This window comes from Ambystoma mexicanum, chromosome 14, assembly GCF_040938575.1.
Source record: "Ambystoma mexicanum isolate Mex_15411 chromosome 14, UKY_AmexF1_1, whole genome shotgun sequence".
Classification (NCBI taxonomy): domain Eukaryota; kingdom Metazoa; phylum Chordata; class Amphibia; order Caudata; family Ambystomatidae; genus Ambystoma; species Ambystoma mexicanum.
In genome coordinates, this window is record NC_090940.1 from 41,486,399 (window position 1) to 41,507,192 (window position 20,794).

A 20,794-nucleotide genomic window follows, 5' to 3' on the forward strand; every position below is an offset into this window, starting at 1 on the left:
AACCACTACTTTGGGTTTATATTTGGGTTGATAACATTGCATAACGTTACCACCCACTGTCTGAAGCTGTGAAGAAGTTATCTTTTTGATACAGGAAGAATCAACCAAAGGCTTTTCATTCTATTGCAAAGTATGTAATTCTGTACCATAGTCTGAAGATACCTACAATGCTTTTTGGAGATGTGAATACTGAACACACTTTAACAATGAACCTTTCCTACTGTACCTGTCTTTTACGGAGTCTGACCAGTGTTGGCGATAGGTCTGTTGATAATATAGCGCTTCTCCTTTCCTGAGACTTTTTCGAAAATCTGTTGAATCCCAGGGTTGGATAGACTGTTTGGGAGGCCATATAAATATAATTTGCTGATGCCGAGTGAGGGTTTGTTTGGCGTTAGTGCAATTCTGTGTTGAATCCCAGGGTTGGATAGACTGTTTGGGAGGCCATATAAATATAATTTGCTGATGCTGAGTGAGGGTTTGTTTGGCGTTAGTGCAATTCTGTTTGTCATATGCATGGTACATACTGAATACTCTAGGTGCAGCGCTCAGTTGGCAACCCATCTATGTGGCGAGTGAGGATGGAAGATGGCTCTGAATTGCCTTACTGGTACAGATCAAGAATGCAAATAGGAGGGGTCTTTGAGGAGGGATCAAATTAAAGGCTTTGTGAAATAAATGTTGATATTCCCAGTGATGCTGAGTGGCTGTTCTCCAATCCTACACTGCCACTTTCCATGCACACTTTCTCAAGGCCTCTGCAGGCCGCTGCTTTGTCACGCTATTCTTCAGCTATACTTTGCATTGTGAGAGCAATCCCTATGCTACAACAGGAGTGAGTGATTGACCTCCTTGCAAACCCCTAGTTTGGCTAAAAGTTTTTTTTTTGGGGGAGCAGCAACACTTCAAAGTGGAGTGCTCCATGTGGTTGTGAAGAGCAGGCCCAACACCTTTAGACCTTTCTTGCTTCCGTTTTCGACTAGATGCCAGCTTTATCTAAAATGAATGCAGAGGTCCTTGCTTGGACATCGGTTTAGAATGCCACCTACATCTGGGCCAGTATGTATTTTCCATTTGCCCCAGAATATACTGTAACATCTACTGACTCGTATCTAGTGTCTTCGGGACTCTGCAGCCACCCATATCAAGGCTTCTGCTTGTAAAATGTTTTGCCACATTTTAACTCCCTTAAAGTGCAGATGTAGAATAGAAGGGAAACGGGAATCTAGTTAGGAGAGAGGGCAAGGGAAAGAGAAACTGGGAACAAAATGTTATGTGCCTCACTGTCTATTTAAATGGAAAATGTGTCCATTTCCATGGGAGAAGTGAACTAAGCGCCCTTCTCCTTGCTAACTTGCTTCATGACCACTCCGACGCATCCCACACTGGCATACGCAGAAGACTTACATTTTCACTCTGCAACCATCGTTCACATGCAGATACATTTGGTATTATACACATCAAGGAACAGGTGCCAGATGAGAAGCACACCCCAAGGTTTTCTTCGTCCAAGGTCCATGAATTCTAGGAGGCTGTTAGGCAAGATTGTGACTACAGCAACTCTGACCTCCTGGAAATAGGGAATCCAACCTTTGGTATAAGTCTATACTACACAGGTTGGTAGTGTGGCTGAGCAGCCAGGCTTATCTCAAGAGGGGTCAGTGTGAACAGTAGGGTTGTAACAGTTTCACAGTGAGTTATTCAAATAAATACACTCAAGGTTTCTTGATTAAACAATTATTAATTTAAGTCATTTGTATAAGCCTTCTTCAGAAGGGAGCAAAAATATGTAACAATTATAATACACTTCGAAACACACTTGTTTCTCTAAATTTGATATCCATTGGGGATGGGGCACACACTTCCTACACCCTCAGGTGACTTAAATAGCGAGGACACTGTGGACATTTATTTATCACTGGTACATTTAGAGCAATACTGAGTTTGGGTGCAAAGGGTTGGAGGAATAAAACAGGTTAACAAATGATTCACAAACTTGGGGGGAAAGACAAAAGCACAAAGTCGGAGGTAGAAGTCTCTCAGGGAGCCAGGACAGTCAATGTTAGTTGAAAAAAGTCTAGGGGAGCTGAAGATCTTCTTTGCAGGTGAGAAAGTCTTGCACAATGTTTTTAGAAATGTTTGTAGAAATAAGATTCACCTAAAGGGCCACAAGCTGGGAGACTTGTGAGGGGCCAAGCTGCAAGCAACTCTGTAAAGGCCAAACAAGACTCAACTAAGAACAAGTAAGGCCACACAACAAGAGGTATGTCCTCTTAGGTTTACAGTACCTTTGGTAAGAAGAAATGGTTCCAGCTTCTGTTCCTGTGTAGCTCTGCAGATCCTGTTCCTGTGCCACAGTCGTGGGGACAAGAGGGAGGACTTCTGGGGACTCCTGCCACACAATGGGAAGGTCGGCAGCAGCAAAGGTCAAACTTCAATTCAGCAGCACTTTGCGGTTTCAGCAAATAGCACCACTGCGGACTCTCGGACTTTCCTCACATCCGGGGTCCAACACTCTGTTGAGGTGGCTCAGGCTTGGTCAGTCCTGCTTCAAGGGAGTCTGAAGGATATTCCTGAGGTTCGAGTCCGAACTTAAAAGCGATGCATTCAATCTGGTGTACCTCTCCCTGGCACTTCGGTTTCTGCAGCAGCAGTGGAAGTACAGCCAGTTCTGAGAGGATGTCCATACAAGTTCACTTTGGGGTTGATTGGTCCCACAAACCCAAAGGGAGGAGTCGTCCTTGCAGGACTTCTCTAGTCAAAACAAATTTGGAGCGTCAACACAACAGCAGGGTCCCACCCTGCGCAAATCAACAGTCAAGGAGTTGCATCAGGCCTCTCTTCCAAGTTCTTCTGATTCCTTCGTCCAGCAGTCGGCTCTGCCTTCCAAGCTAAAAACCCTTGCCTTTTATGCAGGTTTCTCCCATTCATTCCAGCCAAGCTGTCAATCACAGCGCAGGGTGGCTGTCCTCCAAGGACAGCCCTCCAGCCATTCACCCCTGGGTGCATGCCTGTAACCAAGGAGATTAAGCACAGAGTTTTGGGTACCTCCCTCACTTCCTGCTCCTGCCAAACATACTGGCGCCAGAGGCAGGCTTCACTTGTGAATCCCGCTAAAGGCAAAACAAAGTGTCTAAACCTGGTTTTGCGCAGAGTAAATCTCAAGAAGGACCTTTCCAACAGAAATGGCGAAAAAAGAAGACTGGGGCCATTTTGACAAAATGGGAACCCATGGGTGACTTACTGCAGCTGCTAACGCAACCTGCGGTAAAAACACCTAATGGTGGTAAAAGTAAACCACTGCCACCAGCTATTAATTGTAGAAAGGGTAACATAAAAATGGTACATGAGAAACTAGACAAAGGGGATACTAAGTAACCCCTGCAGCACCCTATGGTAAGATAGTGTGTGCTTGGTCTAGAGAAGGTATTTTAACCTTTGCGAAATCAAAGACTTTCCTGTGTCACTGCACTGTCACTGCACTGAAGGTGCTGTCCGTCACAATGAAAAGATGATGCATATGGAGACTTCAAGGTCAAAAGAAACAGAGTCCAAATCACAGAAAAACACATGAGAGAGCAGGTAAAAAGGTCTCTATCTCCAGGTTCGAAATTAAGTCATAAAGTCCAGCAAAAATAAGGTAGAAGGGAATTGGCACATTTCTGAGAATTCTCCCTAACGGAGGCTCTTTCTCCTTTCTACAAGGCACGCTCAAAGCATTGTCCCTTTGTCCTACCTTGCATAGTTCATGTGCCAGTTTTCTGAGGTTTTCTAATACGTCAAGTGCAACCACAATCGCTTCATTTTTTAGCCTTGTTGGGCTTTCACCTGCCAGGACAACATCCGGCTGAACTGCATTGGAGAGATTATCATGCTTTAGTGCTGTGTTTCCGATCACGCCTCATGTTCTGGCTCTCTCCCCCCCCCCTGCAGAACTGATGGTTATTTTGCAGGACCTCTTGACTAGGCATAGCAGTGTATAGGGTGTGATGCTGAACGTCCCAAGCTGTGCCTCTGCACAAGGACTTTGTTTATCCTCTTCCCTCACTCATTTACTGATCTTTTGCACCTCACAAGACCTCCCCAGGGACACAAATCCTTAATTTCCACAGCAGATAATGCAAGCCTTTCAGGGTACGGATCCCCCCCAAGGCACCTTGTTTGTACCTGTGTGCCCCTCCCCTTGCCCAGTTGGCTTTAGTGTGTCACTGTTGGGGCAGCCTTTGTGAATTGAATTGGGGGTCCGCTTGGTGTGTCCTACGGTTGATCCTAGGGTATGCACCAATCTAAATCCAATCTAAATCCAGTACCAAGCCCAACAGCTAGACCTTGTTCCCTCCAAGAGATTGAGTGGTGAACCGCAGTCATCGCTACTGACTAGGTAAGAAGAGAGTAGGGGCTACGGTTGACAGAAGGAGGTATTATCAGTTTATGACTTTTTTCAATTTGATCTTGAATCCACATCTGGAGTGTCCTGAAGTAGCCTGCAAAGTTGAATGAGTCTTACTTCCACTGATTGGATGGTTGTGAAAGATTTGAATGCAACCCAAAGTTAAGACCAGCAACAATCTAAAAACTCCCACCTACATGTTCAACCCAGTTTGCAGTGTCTGGGGGGGTGGTGAAGGAGTCTGTTGATCCCGCGCAGAGCACTCTTAATTCAAGTTGGGCATAATGTATACAAATACTGTATATTTATTGTGCCTTGGACAAACTTATTAAAATAACATTAACATACAATATATGTACATAAACCTTAGACCTCTGGTTACAGAGCACCAACACTTTACTTTTCACACAGATCTGACACACACTGTTCTGTAGTACAGTAACTGAAGAAAACAAATGTAAGTATTTAACCAGCTAGAGCACAAGTTAATTAATTCAAATAGAAAAAAACAGTACACAGCCTTCTAAAAATAATTACGACCCTTTACTTATAAAGTCCTTCCCTTCCCTTGATAAAGGAGATGAGTCCTAGTACCCTAAAAGTAACAAATCTCAAAATTAACTGTTCGCAGGGAGCTAGGAGCTTTGGCTGAACAAGGGTTGGCAAGGCCAACCTGTAGGTGCAAGTGTTACAAGCAGTGGAGAAATAAAGCAAGCAAAGTTCTTAGGATGTCCTCTCCCATTCTCACCACATTAGGGATCGCCCGTGGGGGTAGGCGGTGTATTCTTACCTACTCTACTCTGATGTCATCACTAACCACTTTGTGGTTTGTTGGTGGATGCCCACGGGTCGCTGGTGCAGCAGTCTCTTTCAGCTTTTGGGTCTGGCTAGTCTGTGTTTCCACTCTGGTGAGATCCTTCCTGGCACTGGACAGGTAGATGACCTTGGCAAGAGGAGAAAACCTTGGAGAACGTCCAGGACACGGTGCAGGCAGGAAACCACAATGACCACCACAATGAAATAGCAGAAGGCAACCCTAAACTTGATCACCCATACGCTTGCTTCATGTTCCACCACGGAGTACTGCCTTTCAGCCTCCTTAAGCATCCTCGAGATGAAGGCAATGATATGATGTTCTCCATCTTCTTCCTGCATAAGTACCTTCCTCTGGCCACACTCACTGTCTCAGGAGGATAGGTCAGGGGGCAACGTGCTCACCTTGGAAGCAAGACGACGCAGAGCAACACAGGTTCGATCACCGGGTCCATGCTTCGGAACCTCTGAGTATTAAGCGCATTATAAATAACCTATCATATCATATGCGTATAGACCACTGTCTTCCGCCCTTCCATAAAGCCAACCAACAGCGGTGCTTGATCAAACTCCCTTGCACATTCCGCATCCCAAAAAAACACCACACCTTTCTTAGTGAGCCTTCTCATATTCTTGGGCGCAAGACCATTAACAAACTTGCTGTAAAATTCCACCAAACCCAAAAAAGCTGCCATGGCAGTCTTGCGCTTTGGCTCAGGCACATTCCTTATTGCCTCAACCTGGTCATGCTTCGGCTTGACCCCTTGCCCAGTAATCTCATGGCCCATCGAATCTCCATGAAGTTCAATATGCTGCTCTTGAGTCTAGAATGGAAAATACTTGTGCAGCAGACCCTCTTGCCAACAAGTCATCAATCCTTGGAAGCAGAAATTTCTCAGCCTCCACATTGCTGTTCAAGCTCCTAAGGTCAATACAGTTTCACGGTACAACTGGTTTTTCGTACAACAATTTAGCTGACCTATTCAGAGTCTTCCACCTTTTCAATGATCGCTTCCATTTCCTTTAGTTCCACCTCCACTTGCTTTCTCAGAGCAAGGGGCACCATCCTCACTTTGGCCCATACTTTTACTGCTCCATGCTTAAGCCTTATTCGGTGGACAGAACCTTTTATCACACCCTACCTTTTTTTCAAGCACGTCGGGAAACCAAGATGACACATGCACTTCCTTCTTGTCACCAGGTTTACCTCTACTGCCCTGAACCGACAATAGCTGATCGAGATGGCATGGAGCCAACCTGATGGCAAGATCAACAATGTCATCCCATGAGAACAACTCGCCCCCTTTACTCGTTGCATATACCACTCCATTTGCTCTCCTCCCTTTGAATTGCAAATCGGCCTCAAACTGTCCAACAAAATCAATTGGGACATCCCAATAATCATTAGCTTTGATCTTCGATTCCTTTAGAGTGCAACAGTTAAATTAATATGGGTATCTGACCTTCATTCCCTGATATCATGGCATGCAGCTTCTTCCTCCAACTTTCCTGACACCGCTTGAACAAAGGAAATCCCTTCTCTTCCCAAATCTTCGAACTCTTCTAGGTCCTCCTCATGCACTGCCCAGATTTGTCTAAAAGATCTGAAGTTTTTGCAGCAACGGGCAAGATGCCCTTTACGGTTACATTCACGGCACACTATATGTATGGCCACACATTCCTTATTTGCGAAGTGGTTGCTACTCCCACATCTGTAACACGTCTTTCATAGTATGTTTTTTGCCTCCACCTTGGGCGGGCCCCAAGCACGCATTTTGCTCTTACTGCGAGACGTTGCTCCACTCTTTGAAGCTATCTCAGCCCCTCTGGTCATTCTTTTTTCCACTGCCAGACCATTGTTGTTGGACAGTCTTGGTGGTTTTGTTGATGGCACCTTCCTCCACCAGCGCCTTTTGCTCTTCGCCACTCTTCTCCGAATGCAGCTCCTTAATGCACAATTCAGTGTGCTCAATGTTTTTTGCAATTTGTATTGCTCTATCAAGAGTCTGGTCCCTCTCTTCCCATGTCTCTTCAGTAATTTTATCGATGTATTTAATCATAAGATGGTCCTGTAATGTGTTCATCCTGGCAATGGAGAAAACGACACTTCGTATTGTGACCCCTCAGCTCTGTAACAAATTAATCAATGGATTCACCACACTTATGTTCCCTGGTGGCAAAATGGTAGTAAGCTAATATCTTTTTTTTCTTGGACTTCATTATGTTTATCCAACTTTGCTATGCAGCTCTCAAACTCTCCCACATCACCCACGCCCAGCGGCTCAGGCAGCCTTTTCAACACCTCCTGGCCCACAGGCCCTAAACAATGAAACAAAAGGGCCTCCTTTCTGTCATTAGATTAATTTACACTACGAGGACATATTTAATAATTGCCTCTTTCCGATCTGCCCATCTTACTTTTGGCTCCCCAGACAATGGCAAAAATTATGCAGGACCAGGCAAGTTCGCCATGACCCTCGGTCTCTTGGTGTGATCACTGGCTAATCACGGGTACGCCAGCCAAAAGAATTGAAGCTGTTGTAGACCCAGTAAAGTACTGGGACAATGAAGAGCACAAATGAGTAACCACTACATAGGCCAAACCTCCCTAGCCACCGACAAGATGGCTGCATGCTCTGTCACGCTGTGAGGTTCATTCCTCTAGTGTGGCTTCTGAGGCTCTTTTAAATTCCTGCGCTGCCAGGGTACAGTAACAACGAACTTGGGATGCCTCGAGAACGGTCTGTCACCTCACATGCTCTGGCGCCTGTGGGCTGCACAGTGTGGGGATGCCCAAACTTCACCTTGCGACCATTTGAGATTGCCGCTCCAGGGTGCCAGCTGATTCCAAGGTGCCAGCCAACCACGACCCTTCGAGATCGCACATGCGACCGTCGCTCTCTGGCTTGGGCAGCGTCTCCCCAAAGTGCCAGCCGATCACTTCGCCTCCGCCGACCCCACAACATAGCTTCTGGATGCTTCTGCCCCATATAACACATTGCCAGCTGTTATATAAGTCAATGAGGCCTCCCAAAGCTTAAGAGCCCATCACTTCTTTATTGACAAGGCTACTGCATACAGCAACTTCTCAGCTCGCCATCACAGTCCATCTGCCTCAGGTAGAATCTGGAACATCTCCACACAGACTTACAAGTTCCATAAACACTAGACACTCGCACCGAACAGTAATGTTTGTTCCACTTTGTTCTCCCACAGCCCTTGCCCATCCAGGTGCAGGTGGGGGTACTGGGGATCTCTAACTCTTCTTGGACCCTTTTACCTCCTCCTTCCAGTCTCCCAATCTTTCCCTCTTTCAAATTTAATTGTTCTTCCTTTTCCAACACTTTTCCACTTTCACTTGTAAATTGTCATGCTTGTCTAGCTACTGATTTTCTTGACCATCTTGATCTCCTTATCTGTCCTTCCTTCTTCTTCATCTCTATTTCTTCTTGGAGACTTTAACCTCACTTCCTCTAATTCGTCTTTCCCCTCACAGATTATCTACATTTCCTTTCTTCTCCACCTTCTCATCAGTCTGGTTCTTTTCTTTATCTAATCTTTCCTCATCTCCCTATTCTTTTGCTCTGTCTTGTCCCTTTTATGCTTCTGATCATTTACTACTATCCCTTTCTCTCTCATCCTTTGACTCTGTATCCTTTCTGTCTTCTTTGCATTCCTTTCATCAATTTCCACTTTTTTTTCTCCCTCCTTTTCCCCGAATATGGCTGTTAGCATTCTGCATTCCTCTGTGCCATCTGTACTAGTTTCAGTTTCTCCTCTGCACCATTTTTCTCCCACTTGTAAAACTCCTCAACCCTGGCTCTCTCCGGAAATCATTTCTTTCTGCCCAAGTAAAGCGTAACGGCTGTGGAAAAATTGTCGATGTAGTGGATATCTATACTACCATCTACTAGAATTAATACTAGATGAATGTTAAGGACTGATGGGCTAGCCATTAACTGACTAGCGCCATTGAAACTGGGATGGTCTGATCTAGAAGCAATTTTGGTACTTGTTCCTGAAGAAGGCGGTACTACCTTCTACCCCGAAATGCAGTGTATACTTCGACCGTGAATAAATCCTGCAACTCAACTGCTTTGTTTTAGATCACTTTGTCTAGTTTAGTTTCAATTGATAGTTATGTTCTATCTCTTTTGTTACTTCTTGCCTTGTCTCATCACACCTGGGTGGTTGATATTTAGTCATTGTTTTGTTTATTTCCTAACAGAAAAACGCATCCGTTTGGTATGTGACCGCAATTGTGTGTTTTTTAATAAATATGATTTCAAATGATCTCTAAACATTTGATTAAATCATAATGTTAAAGGTGTAGAGGTAGAACCTGCGCTATCATAACCGAGAAATAGTGACTTGACTCATGCATGAAAACATCCCAGACTAAAAGCCCAAATCAGTGGATCTTTGCTCTCTGGTAGGATCCCTTGTGTTATCTCTTATTGTCCCCAAATCCTACCATTGTAGGGTCGTCCGTCCCTTTTGTTATAGCCTCCACATTCATTAGCTCAAAGCACTTTAGGGTTCAATGAAGAAGACAGTCTTCTTATCGCAAGGACAGGGATTGGGCCCCTGAAAGCAGGCTTTTAGTCCAATCACCTGGGGCCCACCTCCTATAAAAGAGGCAGCCCCCCGCCCCCTTCTTTGATTCACTTTTAAACTATCGAGAACATTAAGAATTCCTTTGGATCTCTTTTGGGAGAGTTATTTCAAAAGCCCTCAGTTATTGAGGTGTTCAAATGCAGAGGCATGCTCTGCTCCCTACCCGCTCTCAGGGCACATTGGGAGTGCTGATGACTTGGATCTGCCACTCTGCTCTAAAACTCAAGGCTGGGAAATCAGAACCTGAAAGGATGCACCCTGTTCTAGAGCCCCTGCATTGAGTTTTACAGCACCCGGATAGCTGCAACAGTGAGGTGCCCTGTTCTGCCACATCAAATCGGGCGAACTGCATTTGAATCATTTTCACTGCACTGAAACTAGAAAGAACTGCTGGTGCTACTTTTAGCACTCTGCTGAACATCGAACCACTTCTGTTTTTCATCCGTTGAACCAGCATGCTACTGCTTTGTGCCAAGCAGAGCACATCACCTGTTTGGCTTTAGCAACCGTGGCGGGCAAACCTGATCCGCTGCTTCTTCATACCCTGTATTGGTTTAAGGCCACTGCATCGAACTGAAAACCTTGACTCGAACCACTGAAGGGTAGTGTCTCATCGACCCAGCAGTTACCAACACCGCAAACTGACTTGACACTCGAACCGACCATAGTGAGCCATCCGTACTGCACAAAACAATCACTGTAGCCATTGCTAGAAGTTCACCTCCAGTTCTGAGCAACATCATCAAAGCATTGTTGGTATGCAAATTAACTCACGCAAGCCTTTTTCTCCCGGAAATTCTTTGTCTTGGCTGGCTGCGCTACTTTATACATAGAGGTCTGGGAGCTCCTCTACCAGGAATGAACACAACCAAATAACCTGTTTTTTGCAACGTGCCCACTCGGGTAGCGTTCACGACCACGTTTCAGTTCACTGTACCTTTCACAGAGGAAAAATATAATTTACTTATTGGTCTGTCTCGTCCCACCCCCTTGGGCAGTCGAGCACTAAAATGCTAGGCAATTCTCCACTGAGCAAGAGTACAACAGCAACCCCAGACACATGTTTTGGCCTTGTTGGGCCTCATTAGTAAGGTGGAGCTGTGTCTCTCGTAAGCACAGTGAGCAAGGGGTCCACGTCTGGGTTACCCTGAGTGACTTAGGGTGAAACCCGAAGTCCCTAAACATATATACAAAGCTTGGGGAGCCCCTCTACAGAGAACGGACAAATAACCTGTTCTATGGGAAGGTGCCCACTCAGGAGGGTCTACAACCACCTTTTAGCTCACTACCTTTCACAGAGGAGAAATATCCTTTTGCGTATCAGTCTGGTCCCACACTCGCTCTTTGCGCTTAGAGGCACAGCTCCACCTTACTGATGATGCCCAACAAGTCTGAAACGTATAAGGTAGGGCTAAAAACCGATCAATATTATTGAACGCCTTTGGAGTAATTTTTAAGTGCTTGATTTGCAAGCAAAACAGTTTTGTTGCATGAAAATATGGCCAAAAGTTTGTCAGTCCCATAGAACTGAAGACTAAAGCCAAGCTCGACACGCCCATTTCAAGTTACAACTTTTATAGCAGAAAACTGCAAATTAATCTAAGTAAAGTGTAAAGTAGCTCCTTTATGTATCTAGGTTGCCAGAAACGTATATTTATTAAGCAAGTAAACGGCATAGAAGCCCCCCCGCACATCCTCGCAGCCCCAATCCCCAACTGACCCACTTAAACATTCCATCCTTCTCCAGCATGGGGTCTGGCATGGATTCACATGCTCATGAATATTCCTCGTCGTCAGGCTGGGAATCCTCGGTAAAGAAAAACCAGTATCAGTTTCGTTTCTGATCTGTCTTTCGTAGTAATAACCAATCACTGGTCTCTGCGTCATACTGACCACAGCCAATGACTGCCCTCTACCTAAGCACCGCCTCTGGCAGCCATCTTCAGATTTTTACCGCACGTTCATGTGTTGGGATCCTCGTGCTATTGCTCTCGAGCGTTAGTGCTATTTTTCGCGCTTTTTTCACAAAAAACTTCGATTCTTTCGGTCAAAGAGCCTCAAGCTCCACCGATCCTACATCCGATCAACGGGGACCCGTGTCGGATTCATCTGTGCCCCTCAAGGGTGAAGATTTCGTCGAGCTACACTTCGGAGGAATCCAGAAGCTTCTCAGGCCCGGTCTCGGAGATGGCCCAGGAGAAGGGAAGCTCGACGCCCGGAAAGCTGTTCAGGGTCTGCCCTGGATGCCAGCTGCAGAACGTCTTCAAGGAGGACGAACACTCTTTCTGCCTTTACTGCCTTCATGAGGACAAGACGCACGTGGAGAGAACTGTGCGTTTTGCGGCAACATGTCGGAACGGACCATGAAGGACCGCCATCAACGTCTCGCCAACTGGCTGGAGGGTAAGAGCCCGTCTGGCGAGAAGAAGAAGAAATCCGAGCGGTCTTCTAAGACCTTTGAGGGCGCCCCGGCGACGGGGGCCCAACATAAGGCCAAGCACCGCGAGTCCGCTGGCACCGGGAGTGCCGAACGGTCGGGCTCTACGGGCGCCAGGCAGGGCGCACCCTCCCCGGCACCATCAACCACGAGCCAACGCTCTGGGTCGGGTAAGAGGAAGGCCGAGCACCCGGCGAAGCTCCTGGAGAGGCCCCGGTCGAGCTCTAAGGCAGAGGAGGAGCGTGGCAGTGCCCCCTCCCTCAAGGATAAGGCGGTGAGCGCACCTAAGGTGGTGAAGGCCTTGATCCATCCGACCAAGCCCTCTATCGAAACGGTCGCGGCGGCCCTGGCTCAGCCTGTGGTGGCTGCACCAGTGGTGGCGACCTCAGGGCCCAGAATCTCCCTGCCTCCTCGGAGGTAGTCTTCCTTTGTGCCCATCGATAGGACCCCCGTGAAACCCTCCGTGGGGAAGAAGAAGGGGGGGCAGGGCGTCGTCGGAGATTCGGCCTCAACCTCAGAAGAGGAGCTGATCGAGGTCTTAAGCCACGGCCTAGGCGTGGAAGAAGGCCAGCCCGTCGGAATGGACCCCGACGCAGGTGACGACGACGACATCGTCGAGGATACCGACGGGGCCCCTGCTCGCCCGTCGGATTCCCCTCTGCCAGCGCCGCAAGACAACTCGGCGGCCATTTTGTTGGCCATACAGTCCTTATGCTCCGAGATAAGGACGAGGCTACCGTTACCGACGGAGGAACCTCTCCCGTCGGGGGATCCAGAACCGGGACCTTCTGGTGTTCCCCCTACCAAGAAAAGAAGGATCCATCCACCACCTCCTTTTCAACCGTCGCGCCCCTTCCAGCCCTCCTCCCCGTCCACCCGAGGGGATGATACGGGGACTGACACGGCAGCGACGGATACGGACGACGAGGCATACGACGAGGATTTTCCGTCGTCGCCTCCCACCAGGGCTTCTCCGCCCGACGAGATCGGATCTTTCCACTCCATGATCTCCAGGGCTTCCGAGCTTTTCCAACTCTGCCCTGAGGAGAAGAAAAAGGAAGGCTTCCTTTATCAGCGGCGCGAGGCCAAGAGGAAGACGGTCCTCTCAGTGCCTCTGTTGGACGACATTTGGGATGAGGGCCTTTCCCTCCTCAAGAACCCTTCCACGACGCCAGCTAGAAGAGACCGGTACGAGAAAAAGTACCGGGTCCCGGACACGGCCCCCCTGTGCCTCCGGGCGCAGCCTACCCCGGACTCCGTCGTCTCCGCGGCAGCCAGGAAGAAAGTGGGGGGGGGTGCGGCCTCCACATCGACTTCCCCGCCGGACGGCGAGGGAAAGAAATTGGATGCTATGGGACGTAGAGTCATCTCGTCGACGACGATTAAAGCGGCCAACGCCTTGGCTATCGTGGCCCGCTATGACAGGGAGCTCTGGTACAAGATAGCTCCCCTGCTGGATTTTCTGCCGGACGACAAGAGGGCGGAGGCCCTTGAGATCCTGCAGGAAGGTGAGGTGGCCTCGGACCACGCCATCACCGTGGCGACGGACATCGCCGACACCGGGTTCCGCCAGCTGGGCAACAGCGTTTGCCTTCGACGTCGTGGATGGCTCAAAGCTACGGATTTCCGGCAGGACGTCCAGACCAGAGTCCTGGACATGCCCTTCGACGGGAACAACCTGTTTGGGAAGACAGTGGACGATTCCCTTCAGGCCATCAAGGCGGATACTGAGACGGCCCGGGCCCTTGGAGTCCTGCAACGACGGACGCCCTTTCGGAGCGGCGGAGGCAAGGGCGCCTCCAAAGGTTCCGGCGGCGGTTTCGCTTCCTAACGTCAAGCGGCCCGCTCGTCGTCGCAAGAGGCCTACAGAGGACGAGGCAAGTCTAGCGGACCCCGCTGTCGTCGCCAAGGAGGTCAAGGCGGCAAGGCCGCGTCCAAGCAGGATTGAACCGGCCGTGGGGTCGGGCCCCCACCGAAGCACCCCGGTGGGAGGCCGGCTGGCGGGCTTCGTCAGCGTGTGGGAGTCCATCTCCACCGACCGTTGGGTGCTGGACGCCCTGGCCCGGGGCCACGTGCTCGAGTTTCAAAGAAGGTGCCCGCGCGTCCCCCCCGTGGCCAGGAAAGAACTTCACGTCCCTCAACTTCTCCTGGAGGTAAAGGCGATGCTCAGAAAGGGCGCCATCAAACTCGTCCCAAAGAGGCTTCGGGGCTCCGGAGTCTACTCGAGATACTTCCTCGTGAAGAAGAAGACGGGAGGATGGCGCCCCATCCTAGACCTGCGACGTCTGAACAAGTTCATCAAGGCGCAGAAGTTCCGGATGGTCACCCTCCAGCACGTCCTGGGTCAGCTGGAGGAAGGAGACTTCCTATCGTCGTTGGATTTGGAGGATGCCTACTTCTACATTCCCATCCTAAAGGGGCACCGCAAATTCCTCAGATTCGTGGTCCAAGGGCGTCATTACCAGTTCAAAGCCCTTCCCTTCGGACTATGGTCGGCACCCAGGGTATTCAACAAGTGCCTCGCACCGGTGGCGGCGCAGCTGCGCCGCGAGGGGATTCACGTCTACCCCTACCTGGACGACTGGCTCATCCGCGCCAAGACGAGGGAGCTCGCCGTGGTCCACACGGCAAGGACCGTCCAACTCCTCACGGACCTGGGATTCTCTGTGAACTACGCCAAATCCCACCTGGTGCCCGCGCAAGTCGCACTGTTTCTGGGAGCCAGGCTCGACACAGTGTCCCTTCTGGCCTCCCCGTCGGAGGAGAGGACCAGGACCATCTTGGGCAAGGTGAAACGGATGTTGGTGGCCGACGCGGCCAAAGTGAGGTCCATCAAGTCCCTCCTCGGGATGATGTCTTCCTGCATCTACCTCATTCCCATGTGCAAGCTCCGGATGCGCCCGTTGCAAGAATTCCTTGATGCGCGCTGGATCCAGACGACGGGCAGCTTCGAGGAAAGGATCAAGCTCGACGAGAGTTTCCGACGAGCGATACGGTGGTGGGGCACCCGCGCGCATCTGACGACGGGCATGGACTTCCAGACCCCAGCCCACCAGGAGACTGTGACCACGGATGCCTCCCTGGAAGGGTGGGGAGCGCACACCGAAAATCTGCACGCAAGGGGACTCTGGCTCCCGACGGAGAAGTCCCTGCATATCAACGTCCTGGAGCTCCGTGCAGTGTTTTGGGCCCTCAGGTCCTTCCTTCCGTCCCTCAAGGGCAAGGTGGTGAGGATCTTCACCGACAACACCACCACCATGTTTTACATCAGGAAACAGGGCGGAACCAGGTCCCCAGCGCTGTCCAAGGAGGCGCAGGACCTGTGGCATTGGGCCGTTGCCCAAGGGATTTTTCTGGTGCCGTTTCATCTGGCAGGGATAAAAAACACCATTGCCGACTCACTCAGCAGGGAGCTGCGCTCGTGCCACGAGTGGGAACTACGGCAGGATCGGGTGGATCGCCTCTTCCGACGGTGGGGCACACCCCAGATCGACCTGTATGCGACGGCGACGAACACCAAGTGCCGGAGGTTCGCCAGCAGGTTTCCCCAGACGAGGAGCATGGGCGATGCTTTCTCGTTCCCCTGGGAGGGCCTGTTCCTCTACGCGTTCCCTCCCTTGCCTCTGCTAATCCGGCTCGTCAACCAGCTCAAGAGGTCACGGTGCAGGATGATCCTCGTCGCACCTGCGTGGCCGAGGCAGATATGGTTCCCGGACCTTCTGGACTTGTCAGCGTCCCCGCCGATCAAGCTGCCGGCGGACGCGGATCTACTCTCCAGGGAAGGAGGCGCCATCCTCCACCACGACCCGAAGTCGCTGAACTTGCAGGCCTGGCTCCTGCAGCGCTAGAGTTTGGAGGATACGACATACCGGCCGATTGCAGAGAGGTTCTTGCAAAGGCCAGGGCGTCCTCGACTCTTAAATGCTACGGACACAAATGGGAGAGGTTCTCTGTCTGGTGCCACGCACAGAAGATTAACCCTCTACGGATTACGGCCCCCCAAGTACTGCCGTACCTGCTGACGCTGGCCAAAGCTGGTCTGGCACACGCGTCCATCAAAATTCATCTTGCTGCGATCTCCCGATACACCAGAACCACGGGGCGGACGTCCTTGTGGTCTCATTGTCTGGTGAAAGAGTTCATGAAGGGACTGTTCAGATCGTTCCCGCCGGTGAAGGCTCCGGCCCCGGCGTGGGAGCTCAACGTGGTGCTGACCAAGCTCATGGGACCTCCGTTCGAGCCTCTGCACTCGGCCCCGTTGAAGGTTCTGTCGTGGAAAACGGCGTTTCTTGTGGCCATCACCTCCGCACGACGAGTGGGAGAGATCCAGGCCCTTTCCTGCAAGGCCCCGTACTTGACTTTCCACGACACGAGGGTAGTGCTCAGGACGCACCCCTCCTTCATGCCCAAGGTACCGTCGGACTTCCATCTCAACGAACCCTTGGTGTTACCTGTGTTCTTCCCGTCGCCTTCGTCGCCGGCTGAGAGGACTTTGCACTCGCTGGATGTAGCTAGAGCGCTGAAGTTCTACGTGGACCGCACGAAGGGTTTTCGGAAGACGTCACAACTCTTTGTGAACTTTGGACCTGTCAATCAGGGGACGGCTCTCTCGAAGGCTTCCATCTCCAGATGGCTCTCCGGCTGTATCATGTGCTGTCACCGGTTGGCAAACCGACCGCTGCCTGGCCGTCCGAGAGCCCATTCCACCAGAGCGATCGCAGCTACCACGGCGTTCCTATCTGGTGTGCCCCTGCTGGACATATGCAGGGCTGCTACGTGGAGGTCGACGCACACCTTCACGAAATTCTACTGCGTCGACCGGGATTCCAGGGAGGAGTCCAGGGTCGGCCAAGCAGTGCTGTGCAACCTGTTCGCCTGAGGTGAGCCTGGTGAGGAGGTAAGATGCTTAATGTTGAGTTGATGTGATGCTTAATGTTGAGCCTTTGCCACCTCCCGTGGTTGTGCATGTGTGTACTGCTATGTATTCTTTATTCATGAGCATGTGAATCCATGCCAGACCCCATGCTGGAGAAGGAACAAGTTACTTACCTGTAACTGTTGTTCTCCAGCATGGGTCTGGCATGGATTCACATGCGAACCCTCCCGCCTACCCCTCTGCGGCTCTTCACTTGGTCATACTGCCACTTCACGTGCTTCCAAATCTGAAGATGGCTGCCAGAGGCGGTGCTTAGGTAGAGGGCAGTCATTGGCTGTGGTCAGTATGACGCAGAGACCAGTGATTGGTTATTACTACGAAAGACAGATCAGAAACGAAACTGATACTGGTTTTTTCTTTACCGAGGATTCCCAGCCTGACGACGGGGAATATTCATGAGCATGTGAATCCATGCCAGACCCATGCTGGAGAACAACAGTTACAGGTAAGTAACATGTTCCTTGTCCTGAGTATGGTTCACATTCCATCTCAAGGTTCCATATTCCACTAGAAGACGCATGAGAAGGCACATTGCAACACATTTCCCTCCCCAACTCTCTAACAACTATATACATGTGATACAAACAACTATGTACAATGGATTGTTACCTCACCAACACATTTAACACAACACCAATTGGACTGTCATGGTTCGGTATACTGTCGCATTGGCTTGATTTTTGCTACCATTGCCAGGTTCCACACTTGACCTCCTTGCACTCTTAACAGCCCCACTCAACACTTGTCACCTGTACAGGTTTGCTATATAACAAATCACCTTCTTTTTCACCACTCCTTTCTTAACTTGTATCCAATCTCCTACTTCAACCTACACACTCCTCCCCAACTTCTCATTGATCTTTTCACACACATCCTTCCTCTTATCCATCCTTTCTCTCAACTCTTCTACAACATATTCCTACTCACGTGCCCTCCCCTACCAAGGAGGCTACACTTTGGTTCTTAGTTTTCTCCCCCTCATCAGCTCAAAAGGACTCACCCGTATGCACATATCTGGAGCAAACTGTAAGGCATACAACCTATCTCTCATAGCAGTTTTCCTATCTCTCTCACACACTCCTGCCATCCGCACTGTTTCCATTATGCATCGATTGACCCTTTCAACCACACCACTGGTTTGAGGTTGATATTACGCTGATGTCTTATGCTTCACACCAAATCTGAGATACATTCGGAAGCATCCACGCACAAATTGCCTCCCATTATCGGTTAACACGGAACCAGGTAATCCCTCTCTCTCAAATGCAGATGGTAATAATTCAGCCACACATTGAGCCGAAAATGTCCTGCACAATGTGAAATTCTGTCCACTTAGAAAACAAATCAACTAGAACAAGTATGAATCTCCCTTGACGACTCTCAATATCCAAAGGACCCAATGTGTCCAGTGCTAATTCACTCCACGCTCTATTTGGGGTATCCACCTACACTATCGGCTGTTGCCTCGCCACCACATTCTTATCCGAAACATCACACTTCAAACACTTCCCAACCATTCTCTCCACACGTCTATCAAACCCAGGCGACCAATACTCTCAACATTTTTCGTTTTCAAAATCCCAACATGGTCCTCATGAGAAATATGCACCAATCTACTTTTCAACACACAAAGAACCACTACTCTGTCACATCTGTACAGAATACCTCCCTTGTCACGTAGTTCCAACCTTACTTCTCAAAACGACTTCTCACCACTCAATAGTCTCTTCTCTGGCCATGCACCTTGCACAAATCTCGTCACCCTCACAAAAGTCTCCTCCAACACGCTTAACACTCCTTGCGTGTTATTACTCCATCATGGATGACATACGCTATGTCAGTAACCACATCTTGTACCTGCTCCTCATCGCTTCCATCCTCCCACTCAACCAATCTTGACACATGGTTCGCGAACACGTTTTCCTTCCCTGACACAACTTGCATGGTAAACGTATGACTTTGCCTCCTAGCCACCCAGCATGCCACTCTTCTCGATACTTTCTTAAGCCCTTTGTTCTCAAATATTGCCTTAAGTGGTCTGTGGTCGGTCCTGATGGTAAACTCTGAGCTCCACACAAAATTCCATAATTTCTCCACTCCCCAGTGGCATGCTAGGGCCTCTTTCTCTAACAATGAATAGTTCCTCTTGGTGCACCTCAACATCCTCGAGGCATGTATGACAATCACCTCACTACCATTCTCCTCAACTTGCGCTAACACAGCCCCGATTCAGAATCGCTGGCATCCACAGAAATCGCGCTTCTTCTACCCATGTCAAACATTGCCAATGCCTTTGCCATGTCTATTTCTTTTTTTATTCTCTGGAACTACCCTTCACACTCTGCATCCCGTACAAACTCAACCCCTTTTCTGAGCAGGCTTCGCATTCTTACAATCTTGTCCGCAAAACCACTTACAAACTTCTGATAGAATTCTATCATACCAAGGAAAGATCTCAACTCTCCCTTACCTTCTGGTGACCTAACCCTCCTGATGTCATTTACTAAATCCTTTCTTGGTCTCAACCCTTCACTTGATATCTCATGTCCTAAATATTCCACTACCTCCTTTCCAAACGCACACTTCACCACTCTGAGTTATCGCTTTCTGCTGAAAATTCTCAACAACTTTCTTCAAATTCTTCTCATGCTCCTCCCAACTATCACCACACGCCAGAATATCATCCTGAAAGCAATGAACTCCAGTGAATTATTTTAATAGCATGTCCATCACCACCTAGAAAACCGATGAAGCTGACACCTATCCAAATGGCATTCTGCAAAATTGGAAAATGCCCTCATGGGTAACAAAAGCTGTTAATTCTTTGGACGTCTCATCCAACCTTAGCTGATGGTAAGCGGACGCCATAGCCAATTTAAAGAATTTCGCCTTGCCCACCGTTGCCAACATCTCACTCATTTTAGGAAGAGGATGCCTCTCCACCACCACACACTTATTCAATTCCCTTAGATCAACACACAACCACATCTCTCCGCTGTGTTTCTTTAGTACCATGTGGGGAGAGATGCACTCAACACTTCTGGCGGGTTCAATTACCCCTGCGTCTTAGTTTTTTTAAGTTCCGCCCTCACACCATCTCTCAGCACTATCAGAACTGACCGCAATTTTTCCACTACAGGTTTACCCCATTTAAGATGGTTTATGTACCATGCCCCTCACGCACCCAATATTCCTTGAACACCTTGGGGTATTTTTGGACCACTTTCAGATCCGCACCCACATTTAGGACTTGCTCATCCCTATTGGGGTCTAACCTTATTCGAAGACATTTTTGCTCCCTCCATCCCAGCAGTTTTTCTCAACTTTTGGTGACATATACTTTGTCCTGGGTTTCTCTTCCCTTGAACTCCAGTTGTGCCATAAAATATCCAATGACATCTATCCTATCCAGGTTATAACCTGTGGGCCTTTTATCTGATGGTAATAAGTCACGTACATTGCCACCCACCGCCCACTCATATACATCTCGAGACATTAAGGACAGGATCACCCCAGAGTCCGCCAGGGAGAGGGTAACCAGTTTGTGTGCTTTACTACAACTACCGGAATTGACGATTTTCAAAGTGCCAGCTTTTTGATC

The 20,794-nt window shown here is 49.2% G+C and overlaps 1 protein-coding gene across 3 annotated transcripts in view; it reads left to right on the forward strand.

The window, feature by feature from the left end:
• Window positions 1-20,794, forward strand: part of STRN3 (striatin 3) — a 1,674,795-nt gene that overhangs the window by 846,022 nt on the left and 807,979 nt on the right. The window lies entirely within an intron of this gene.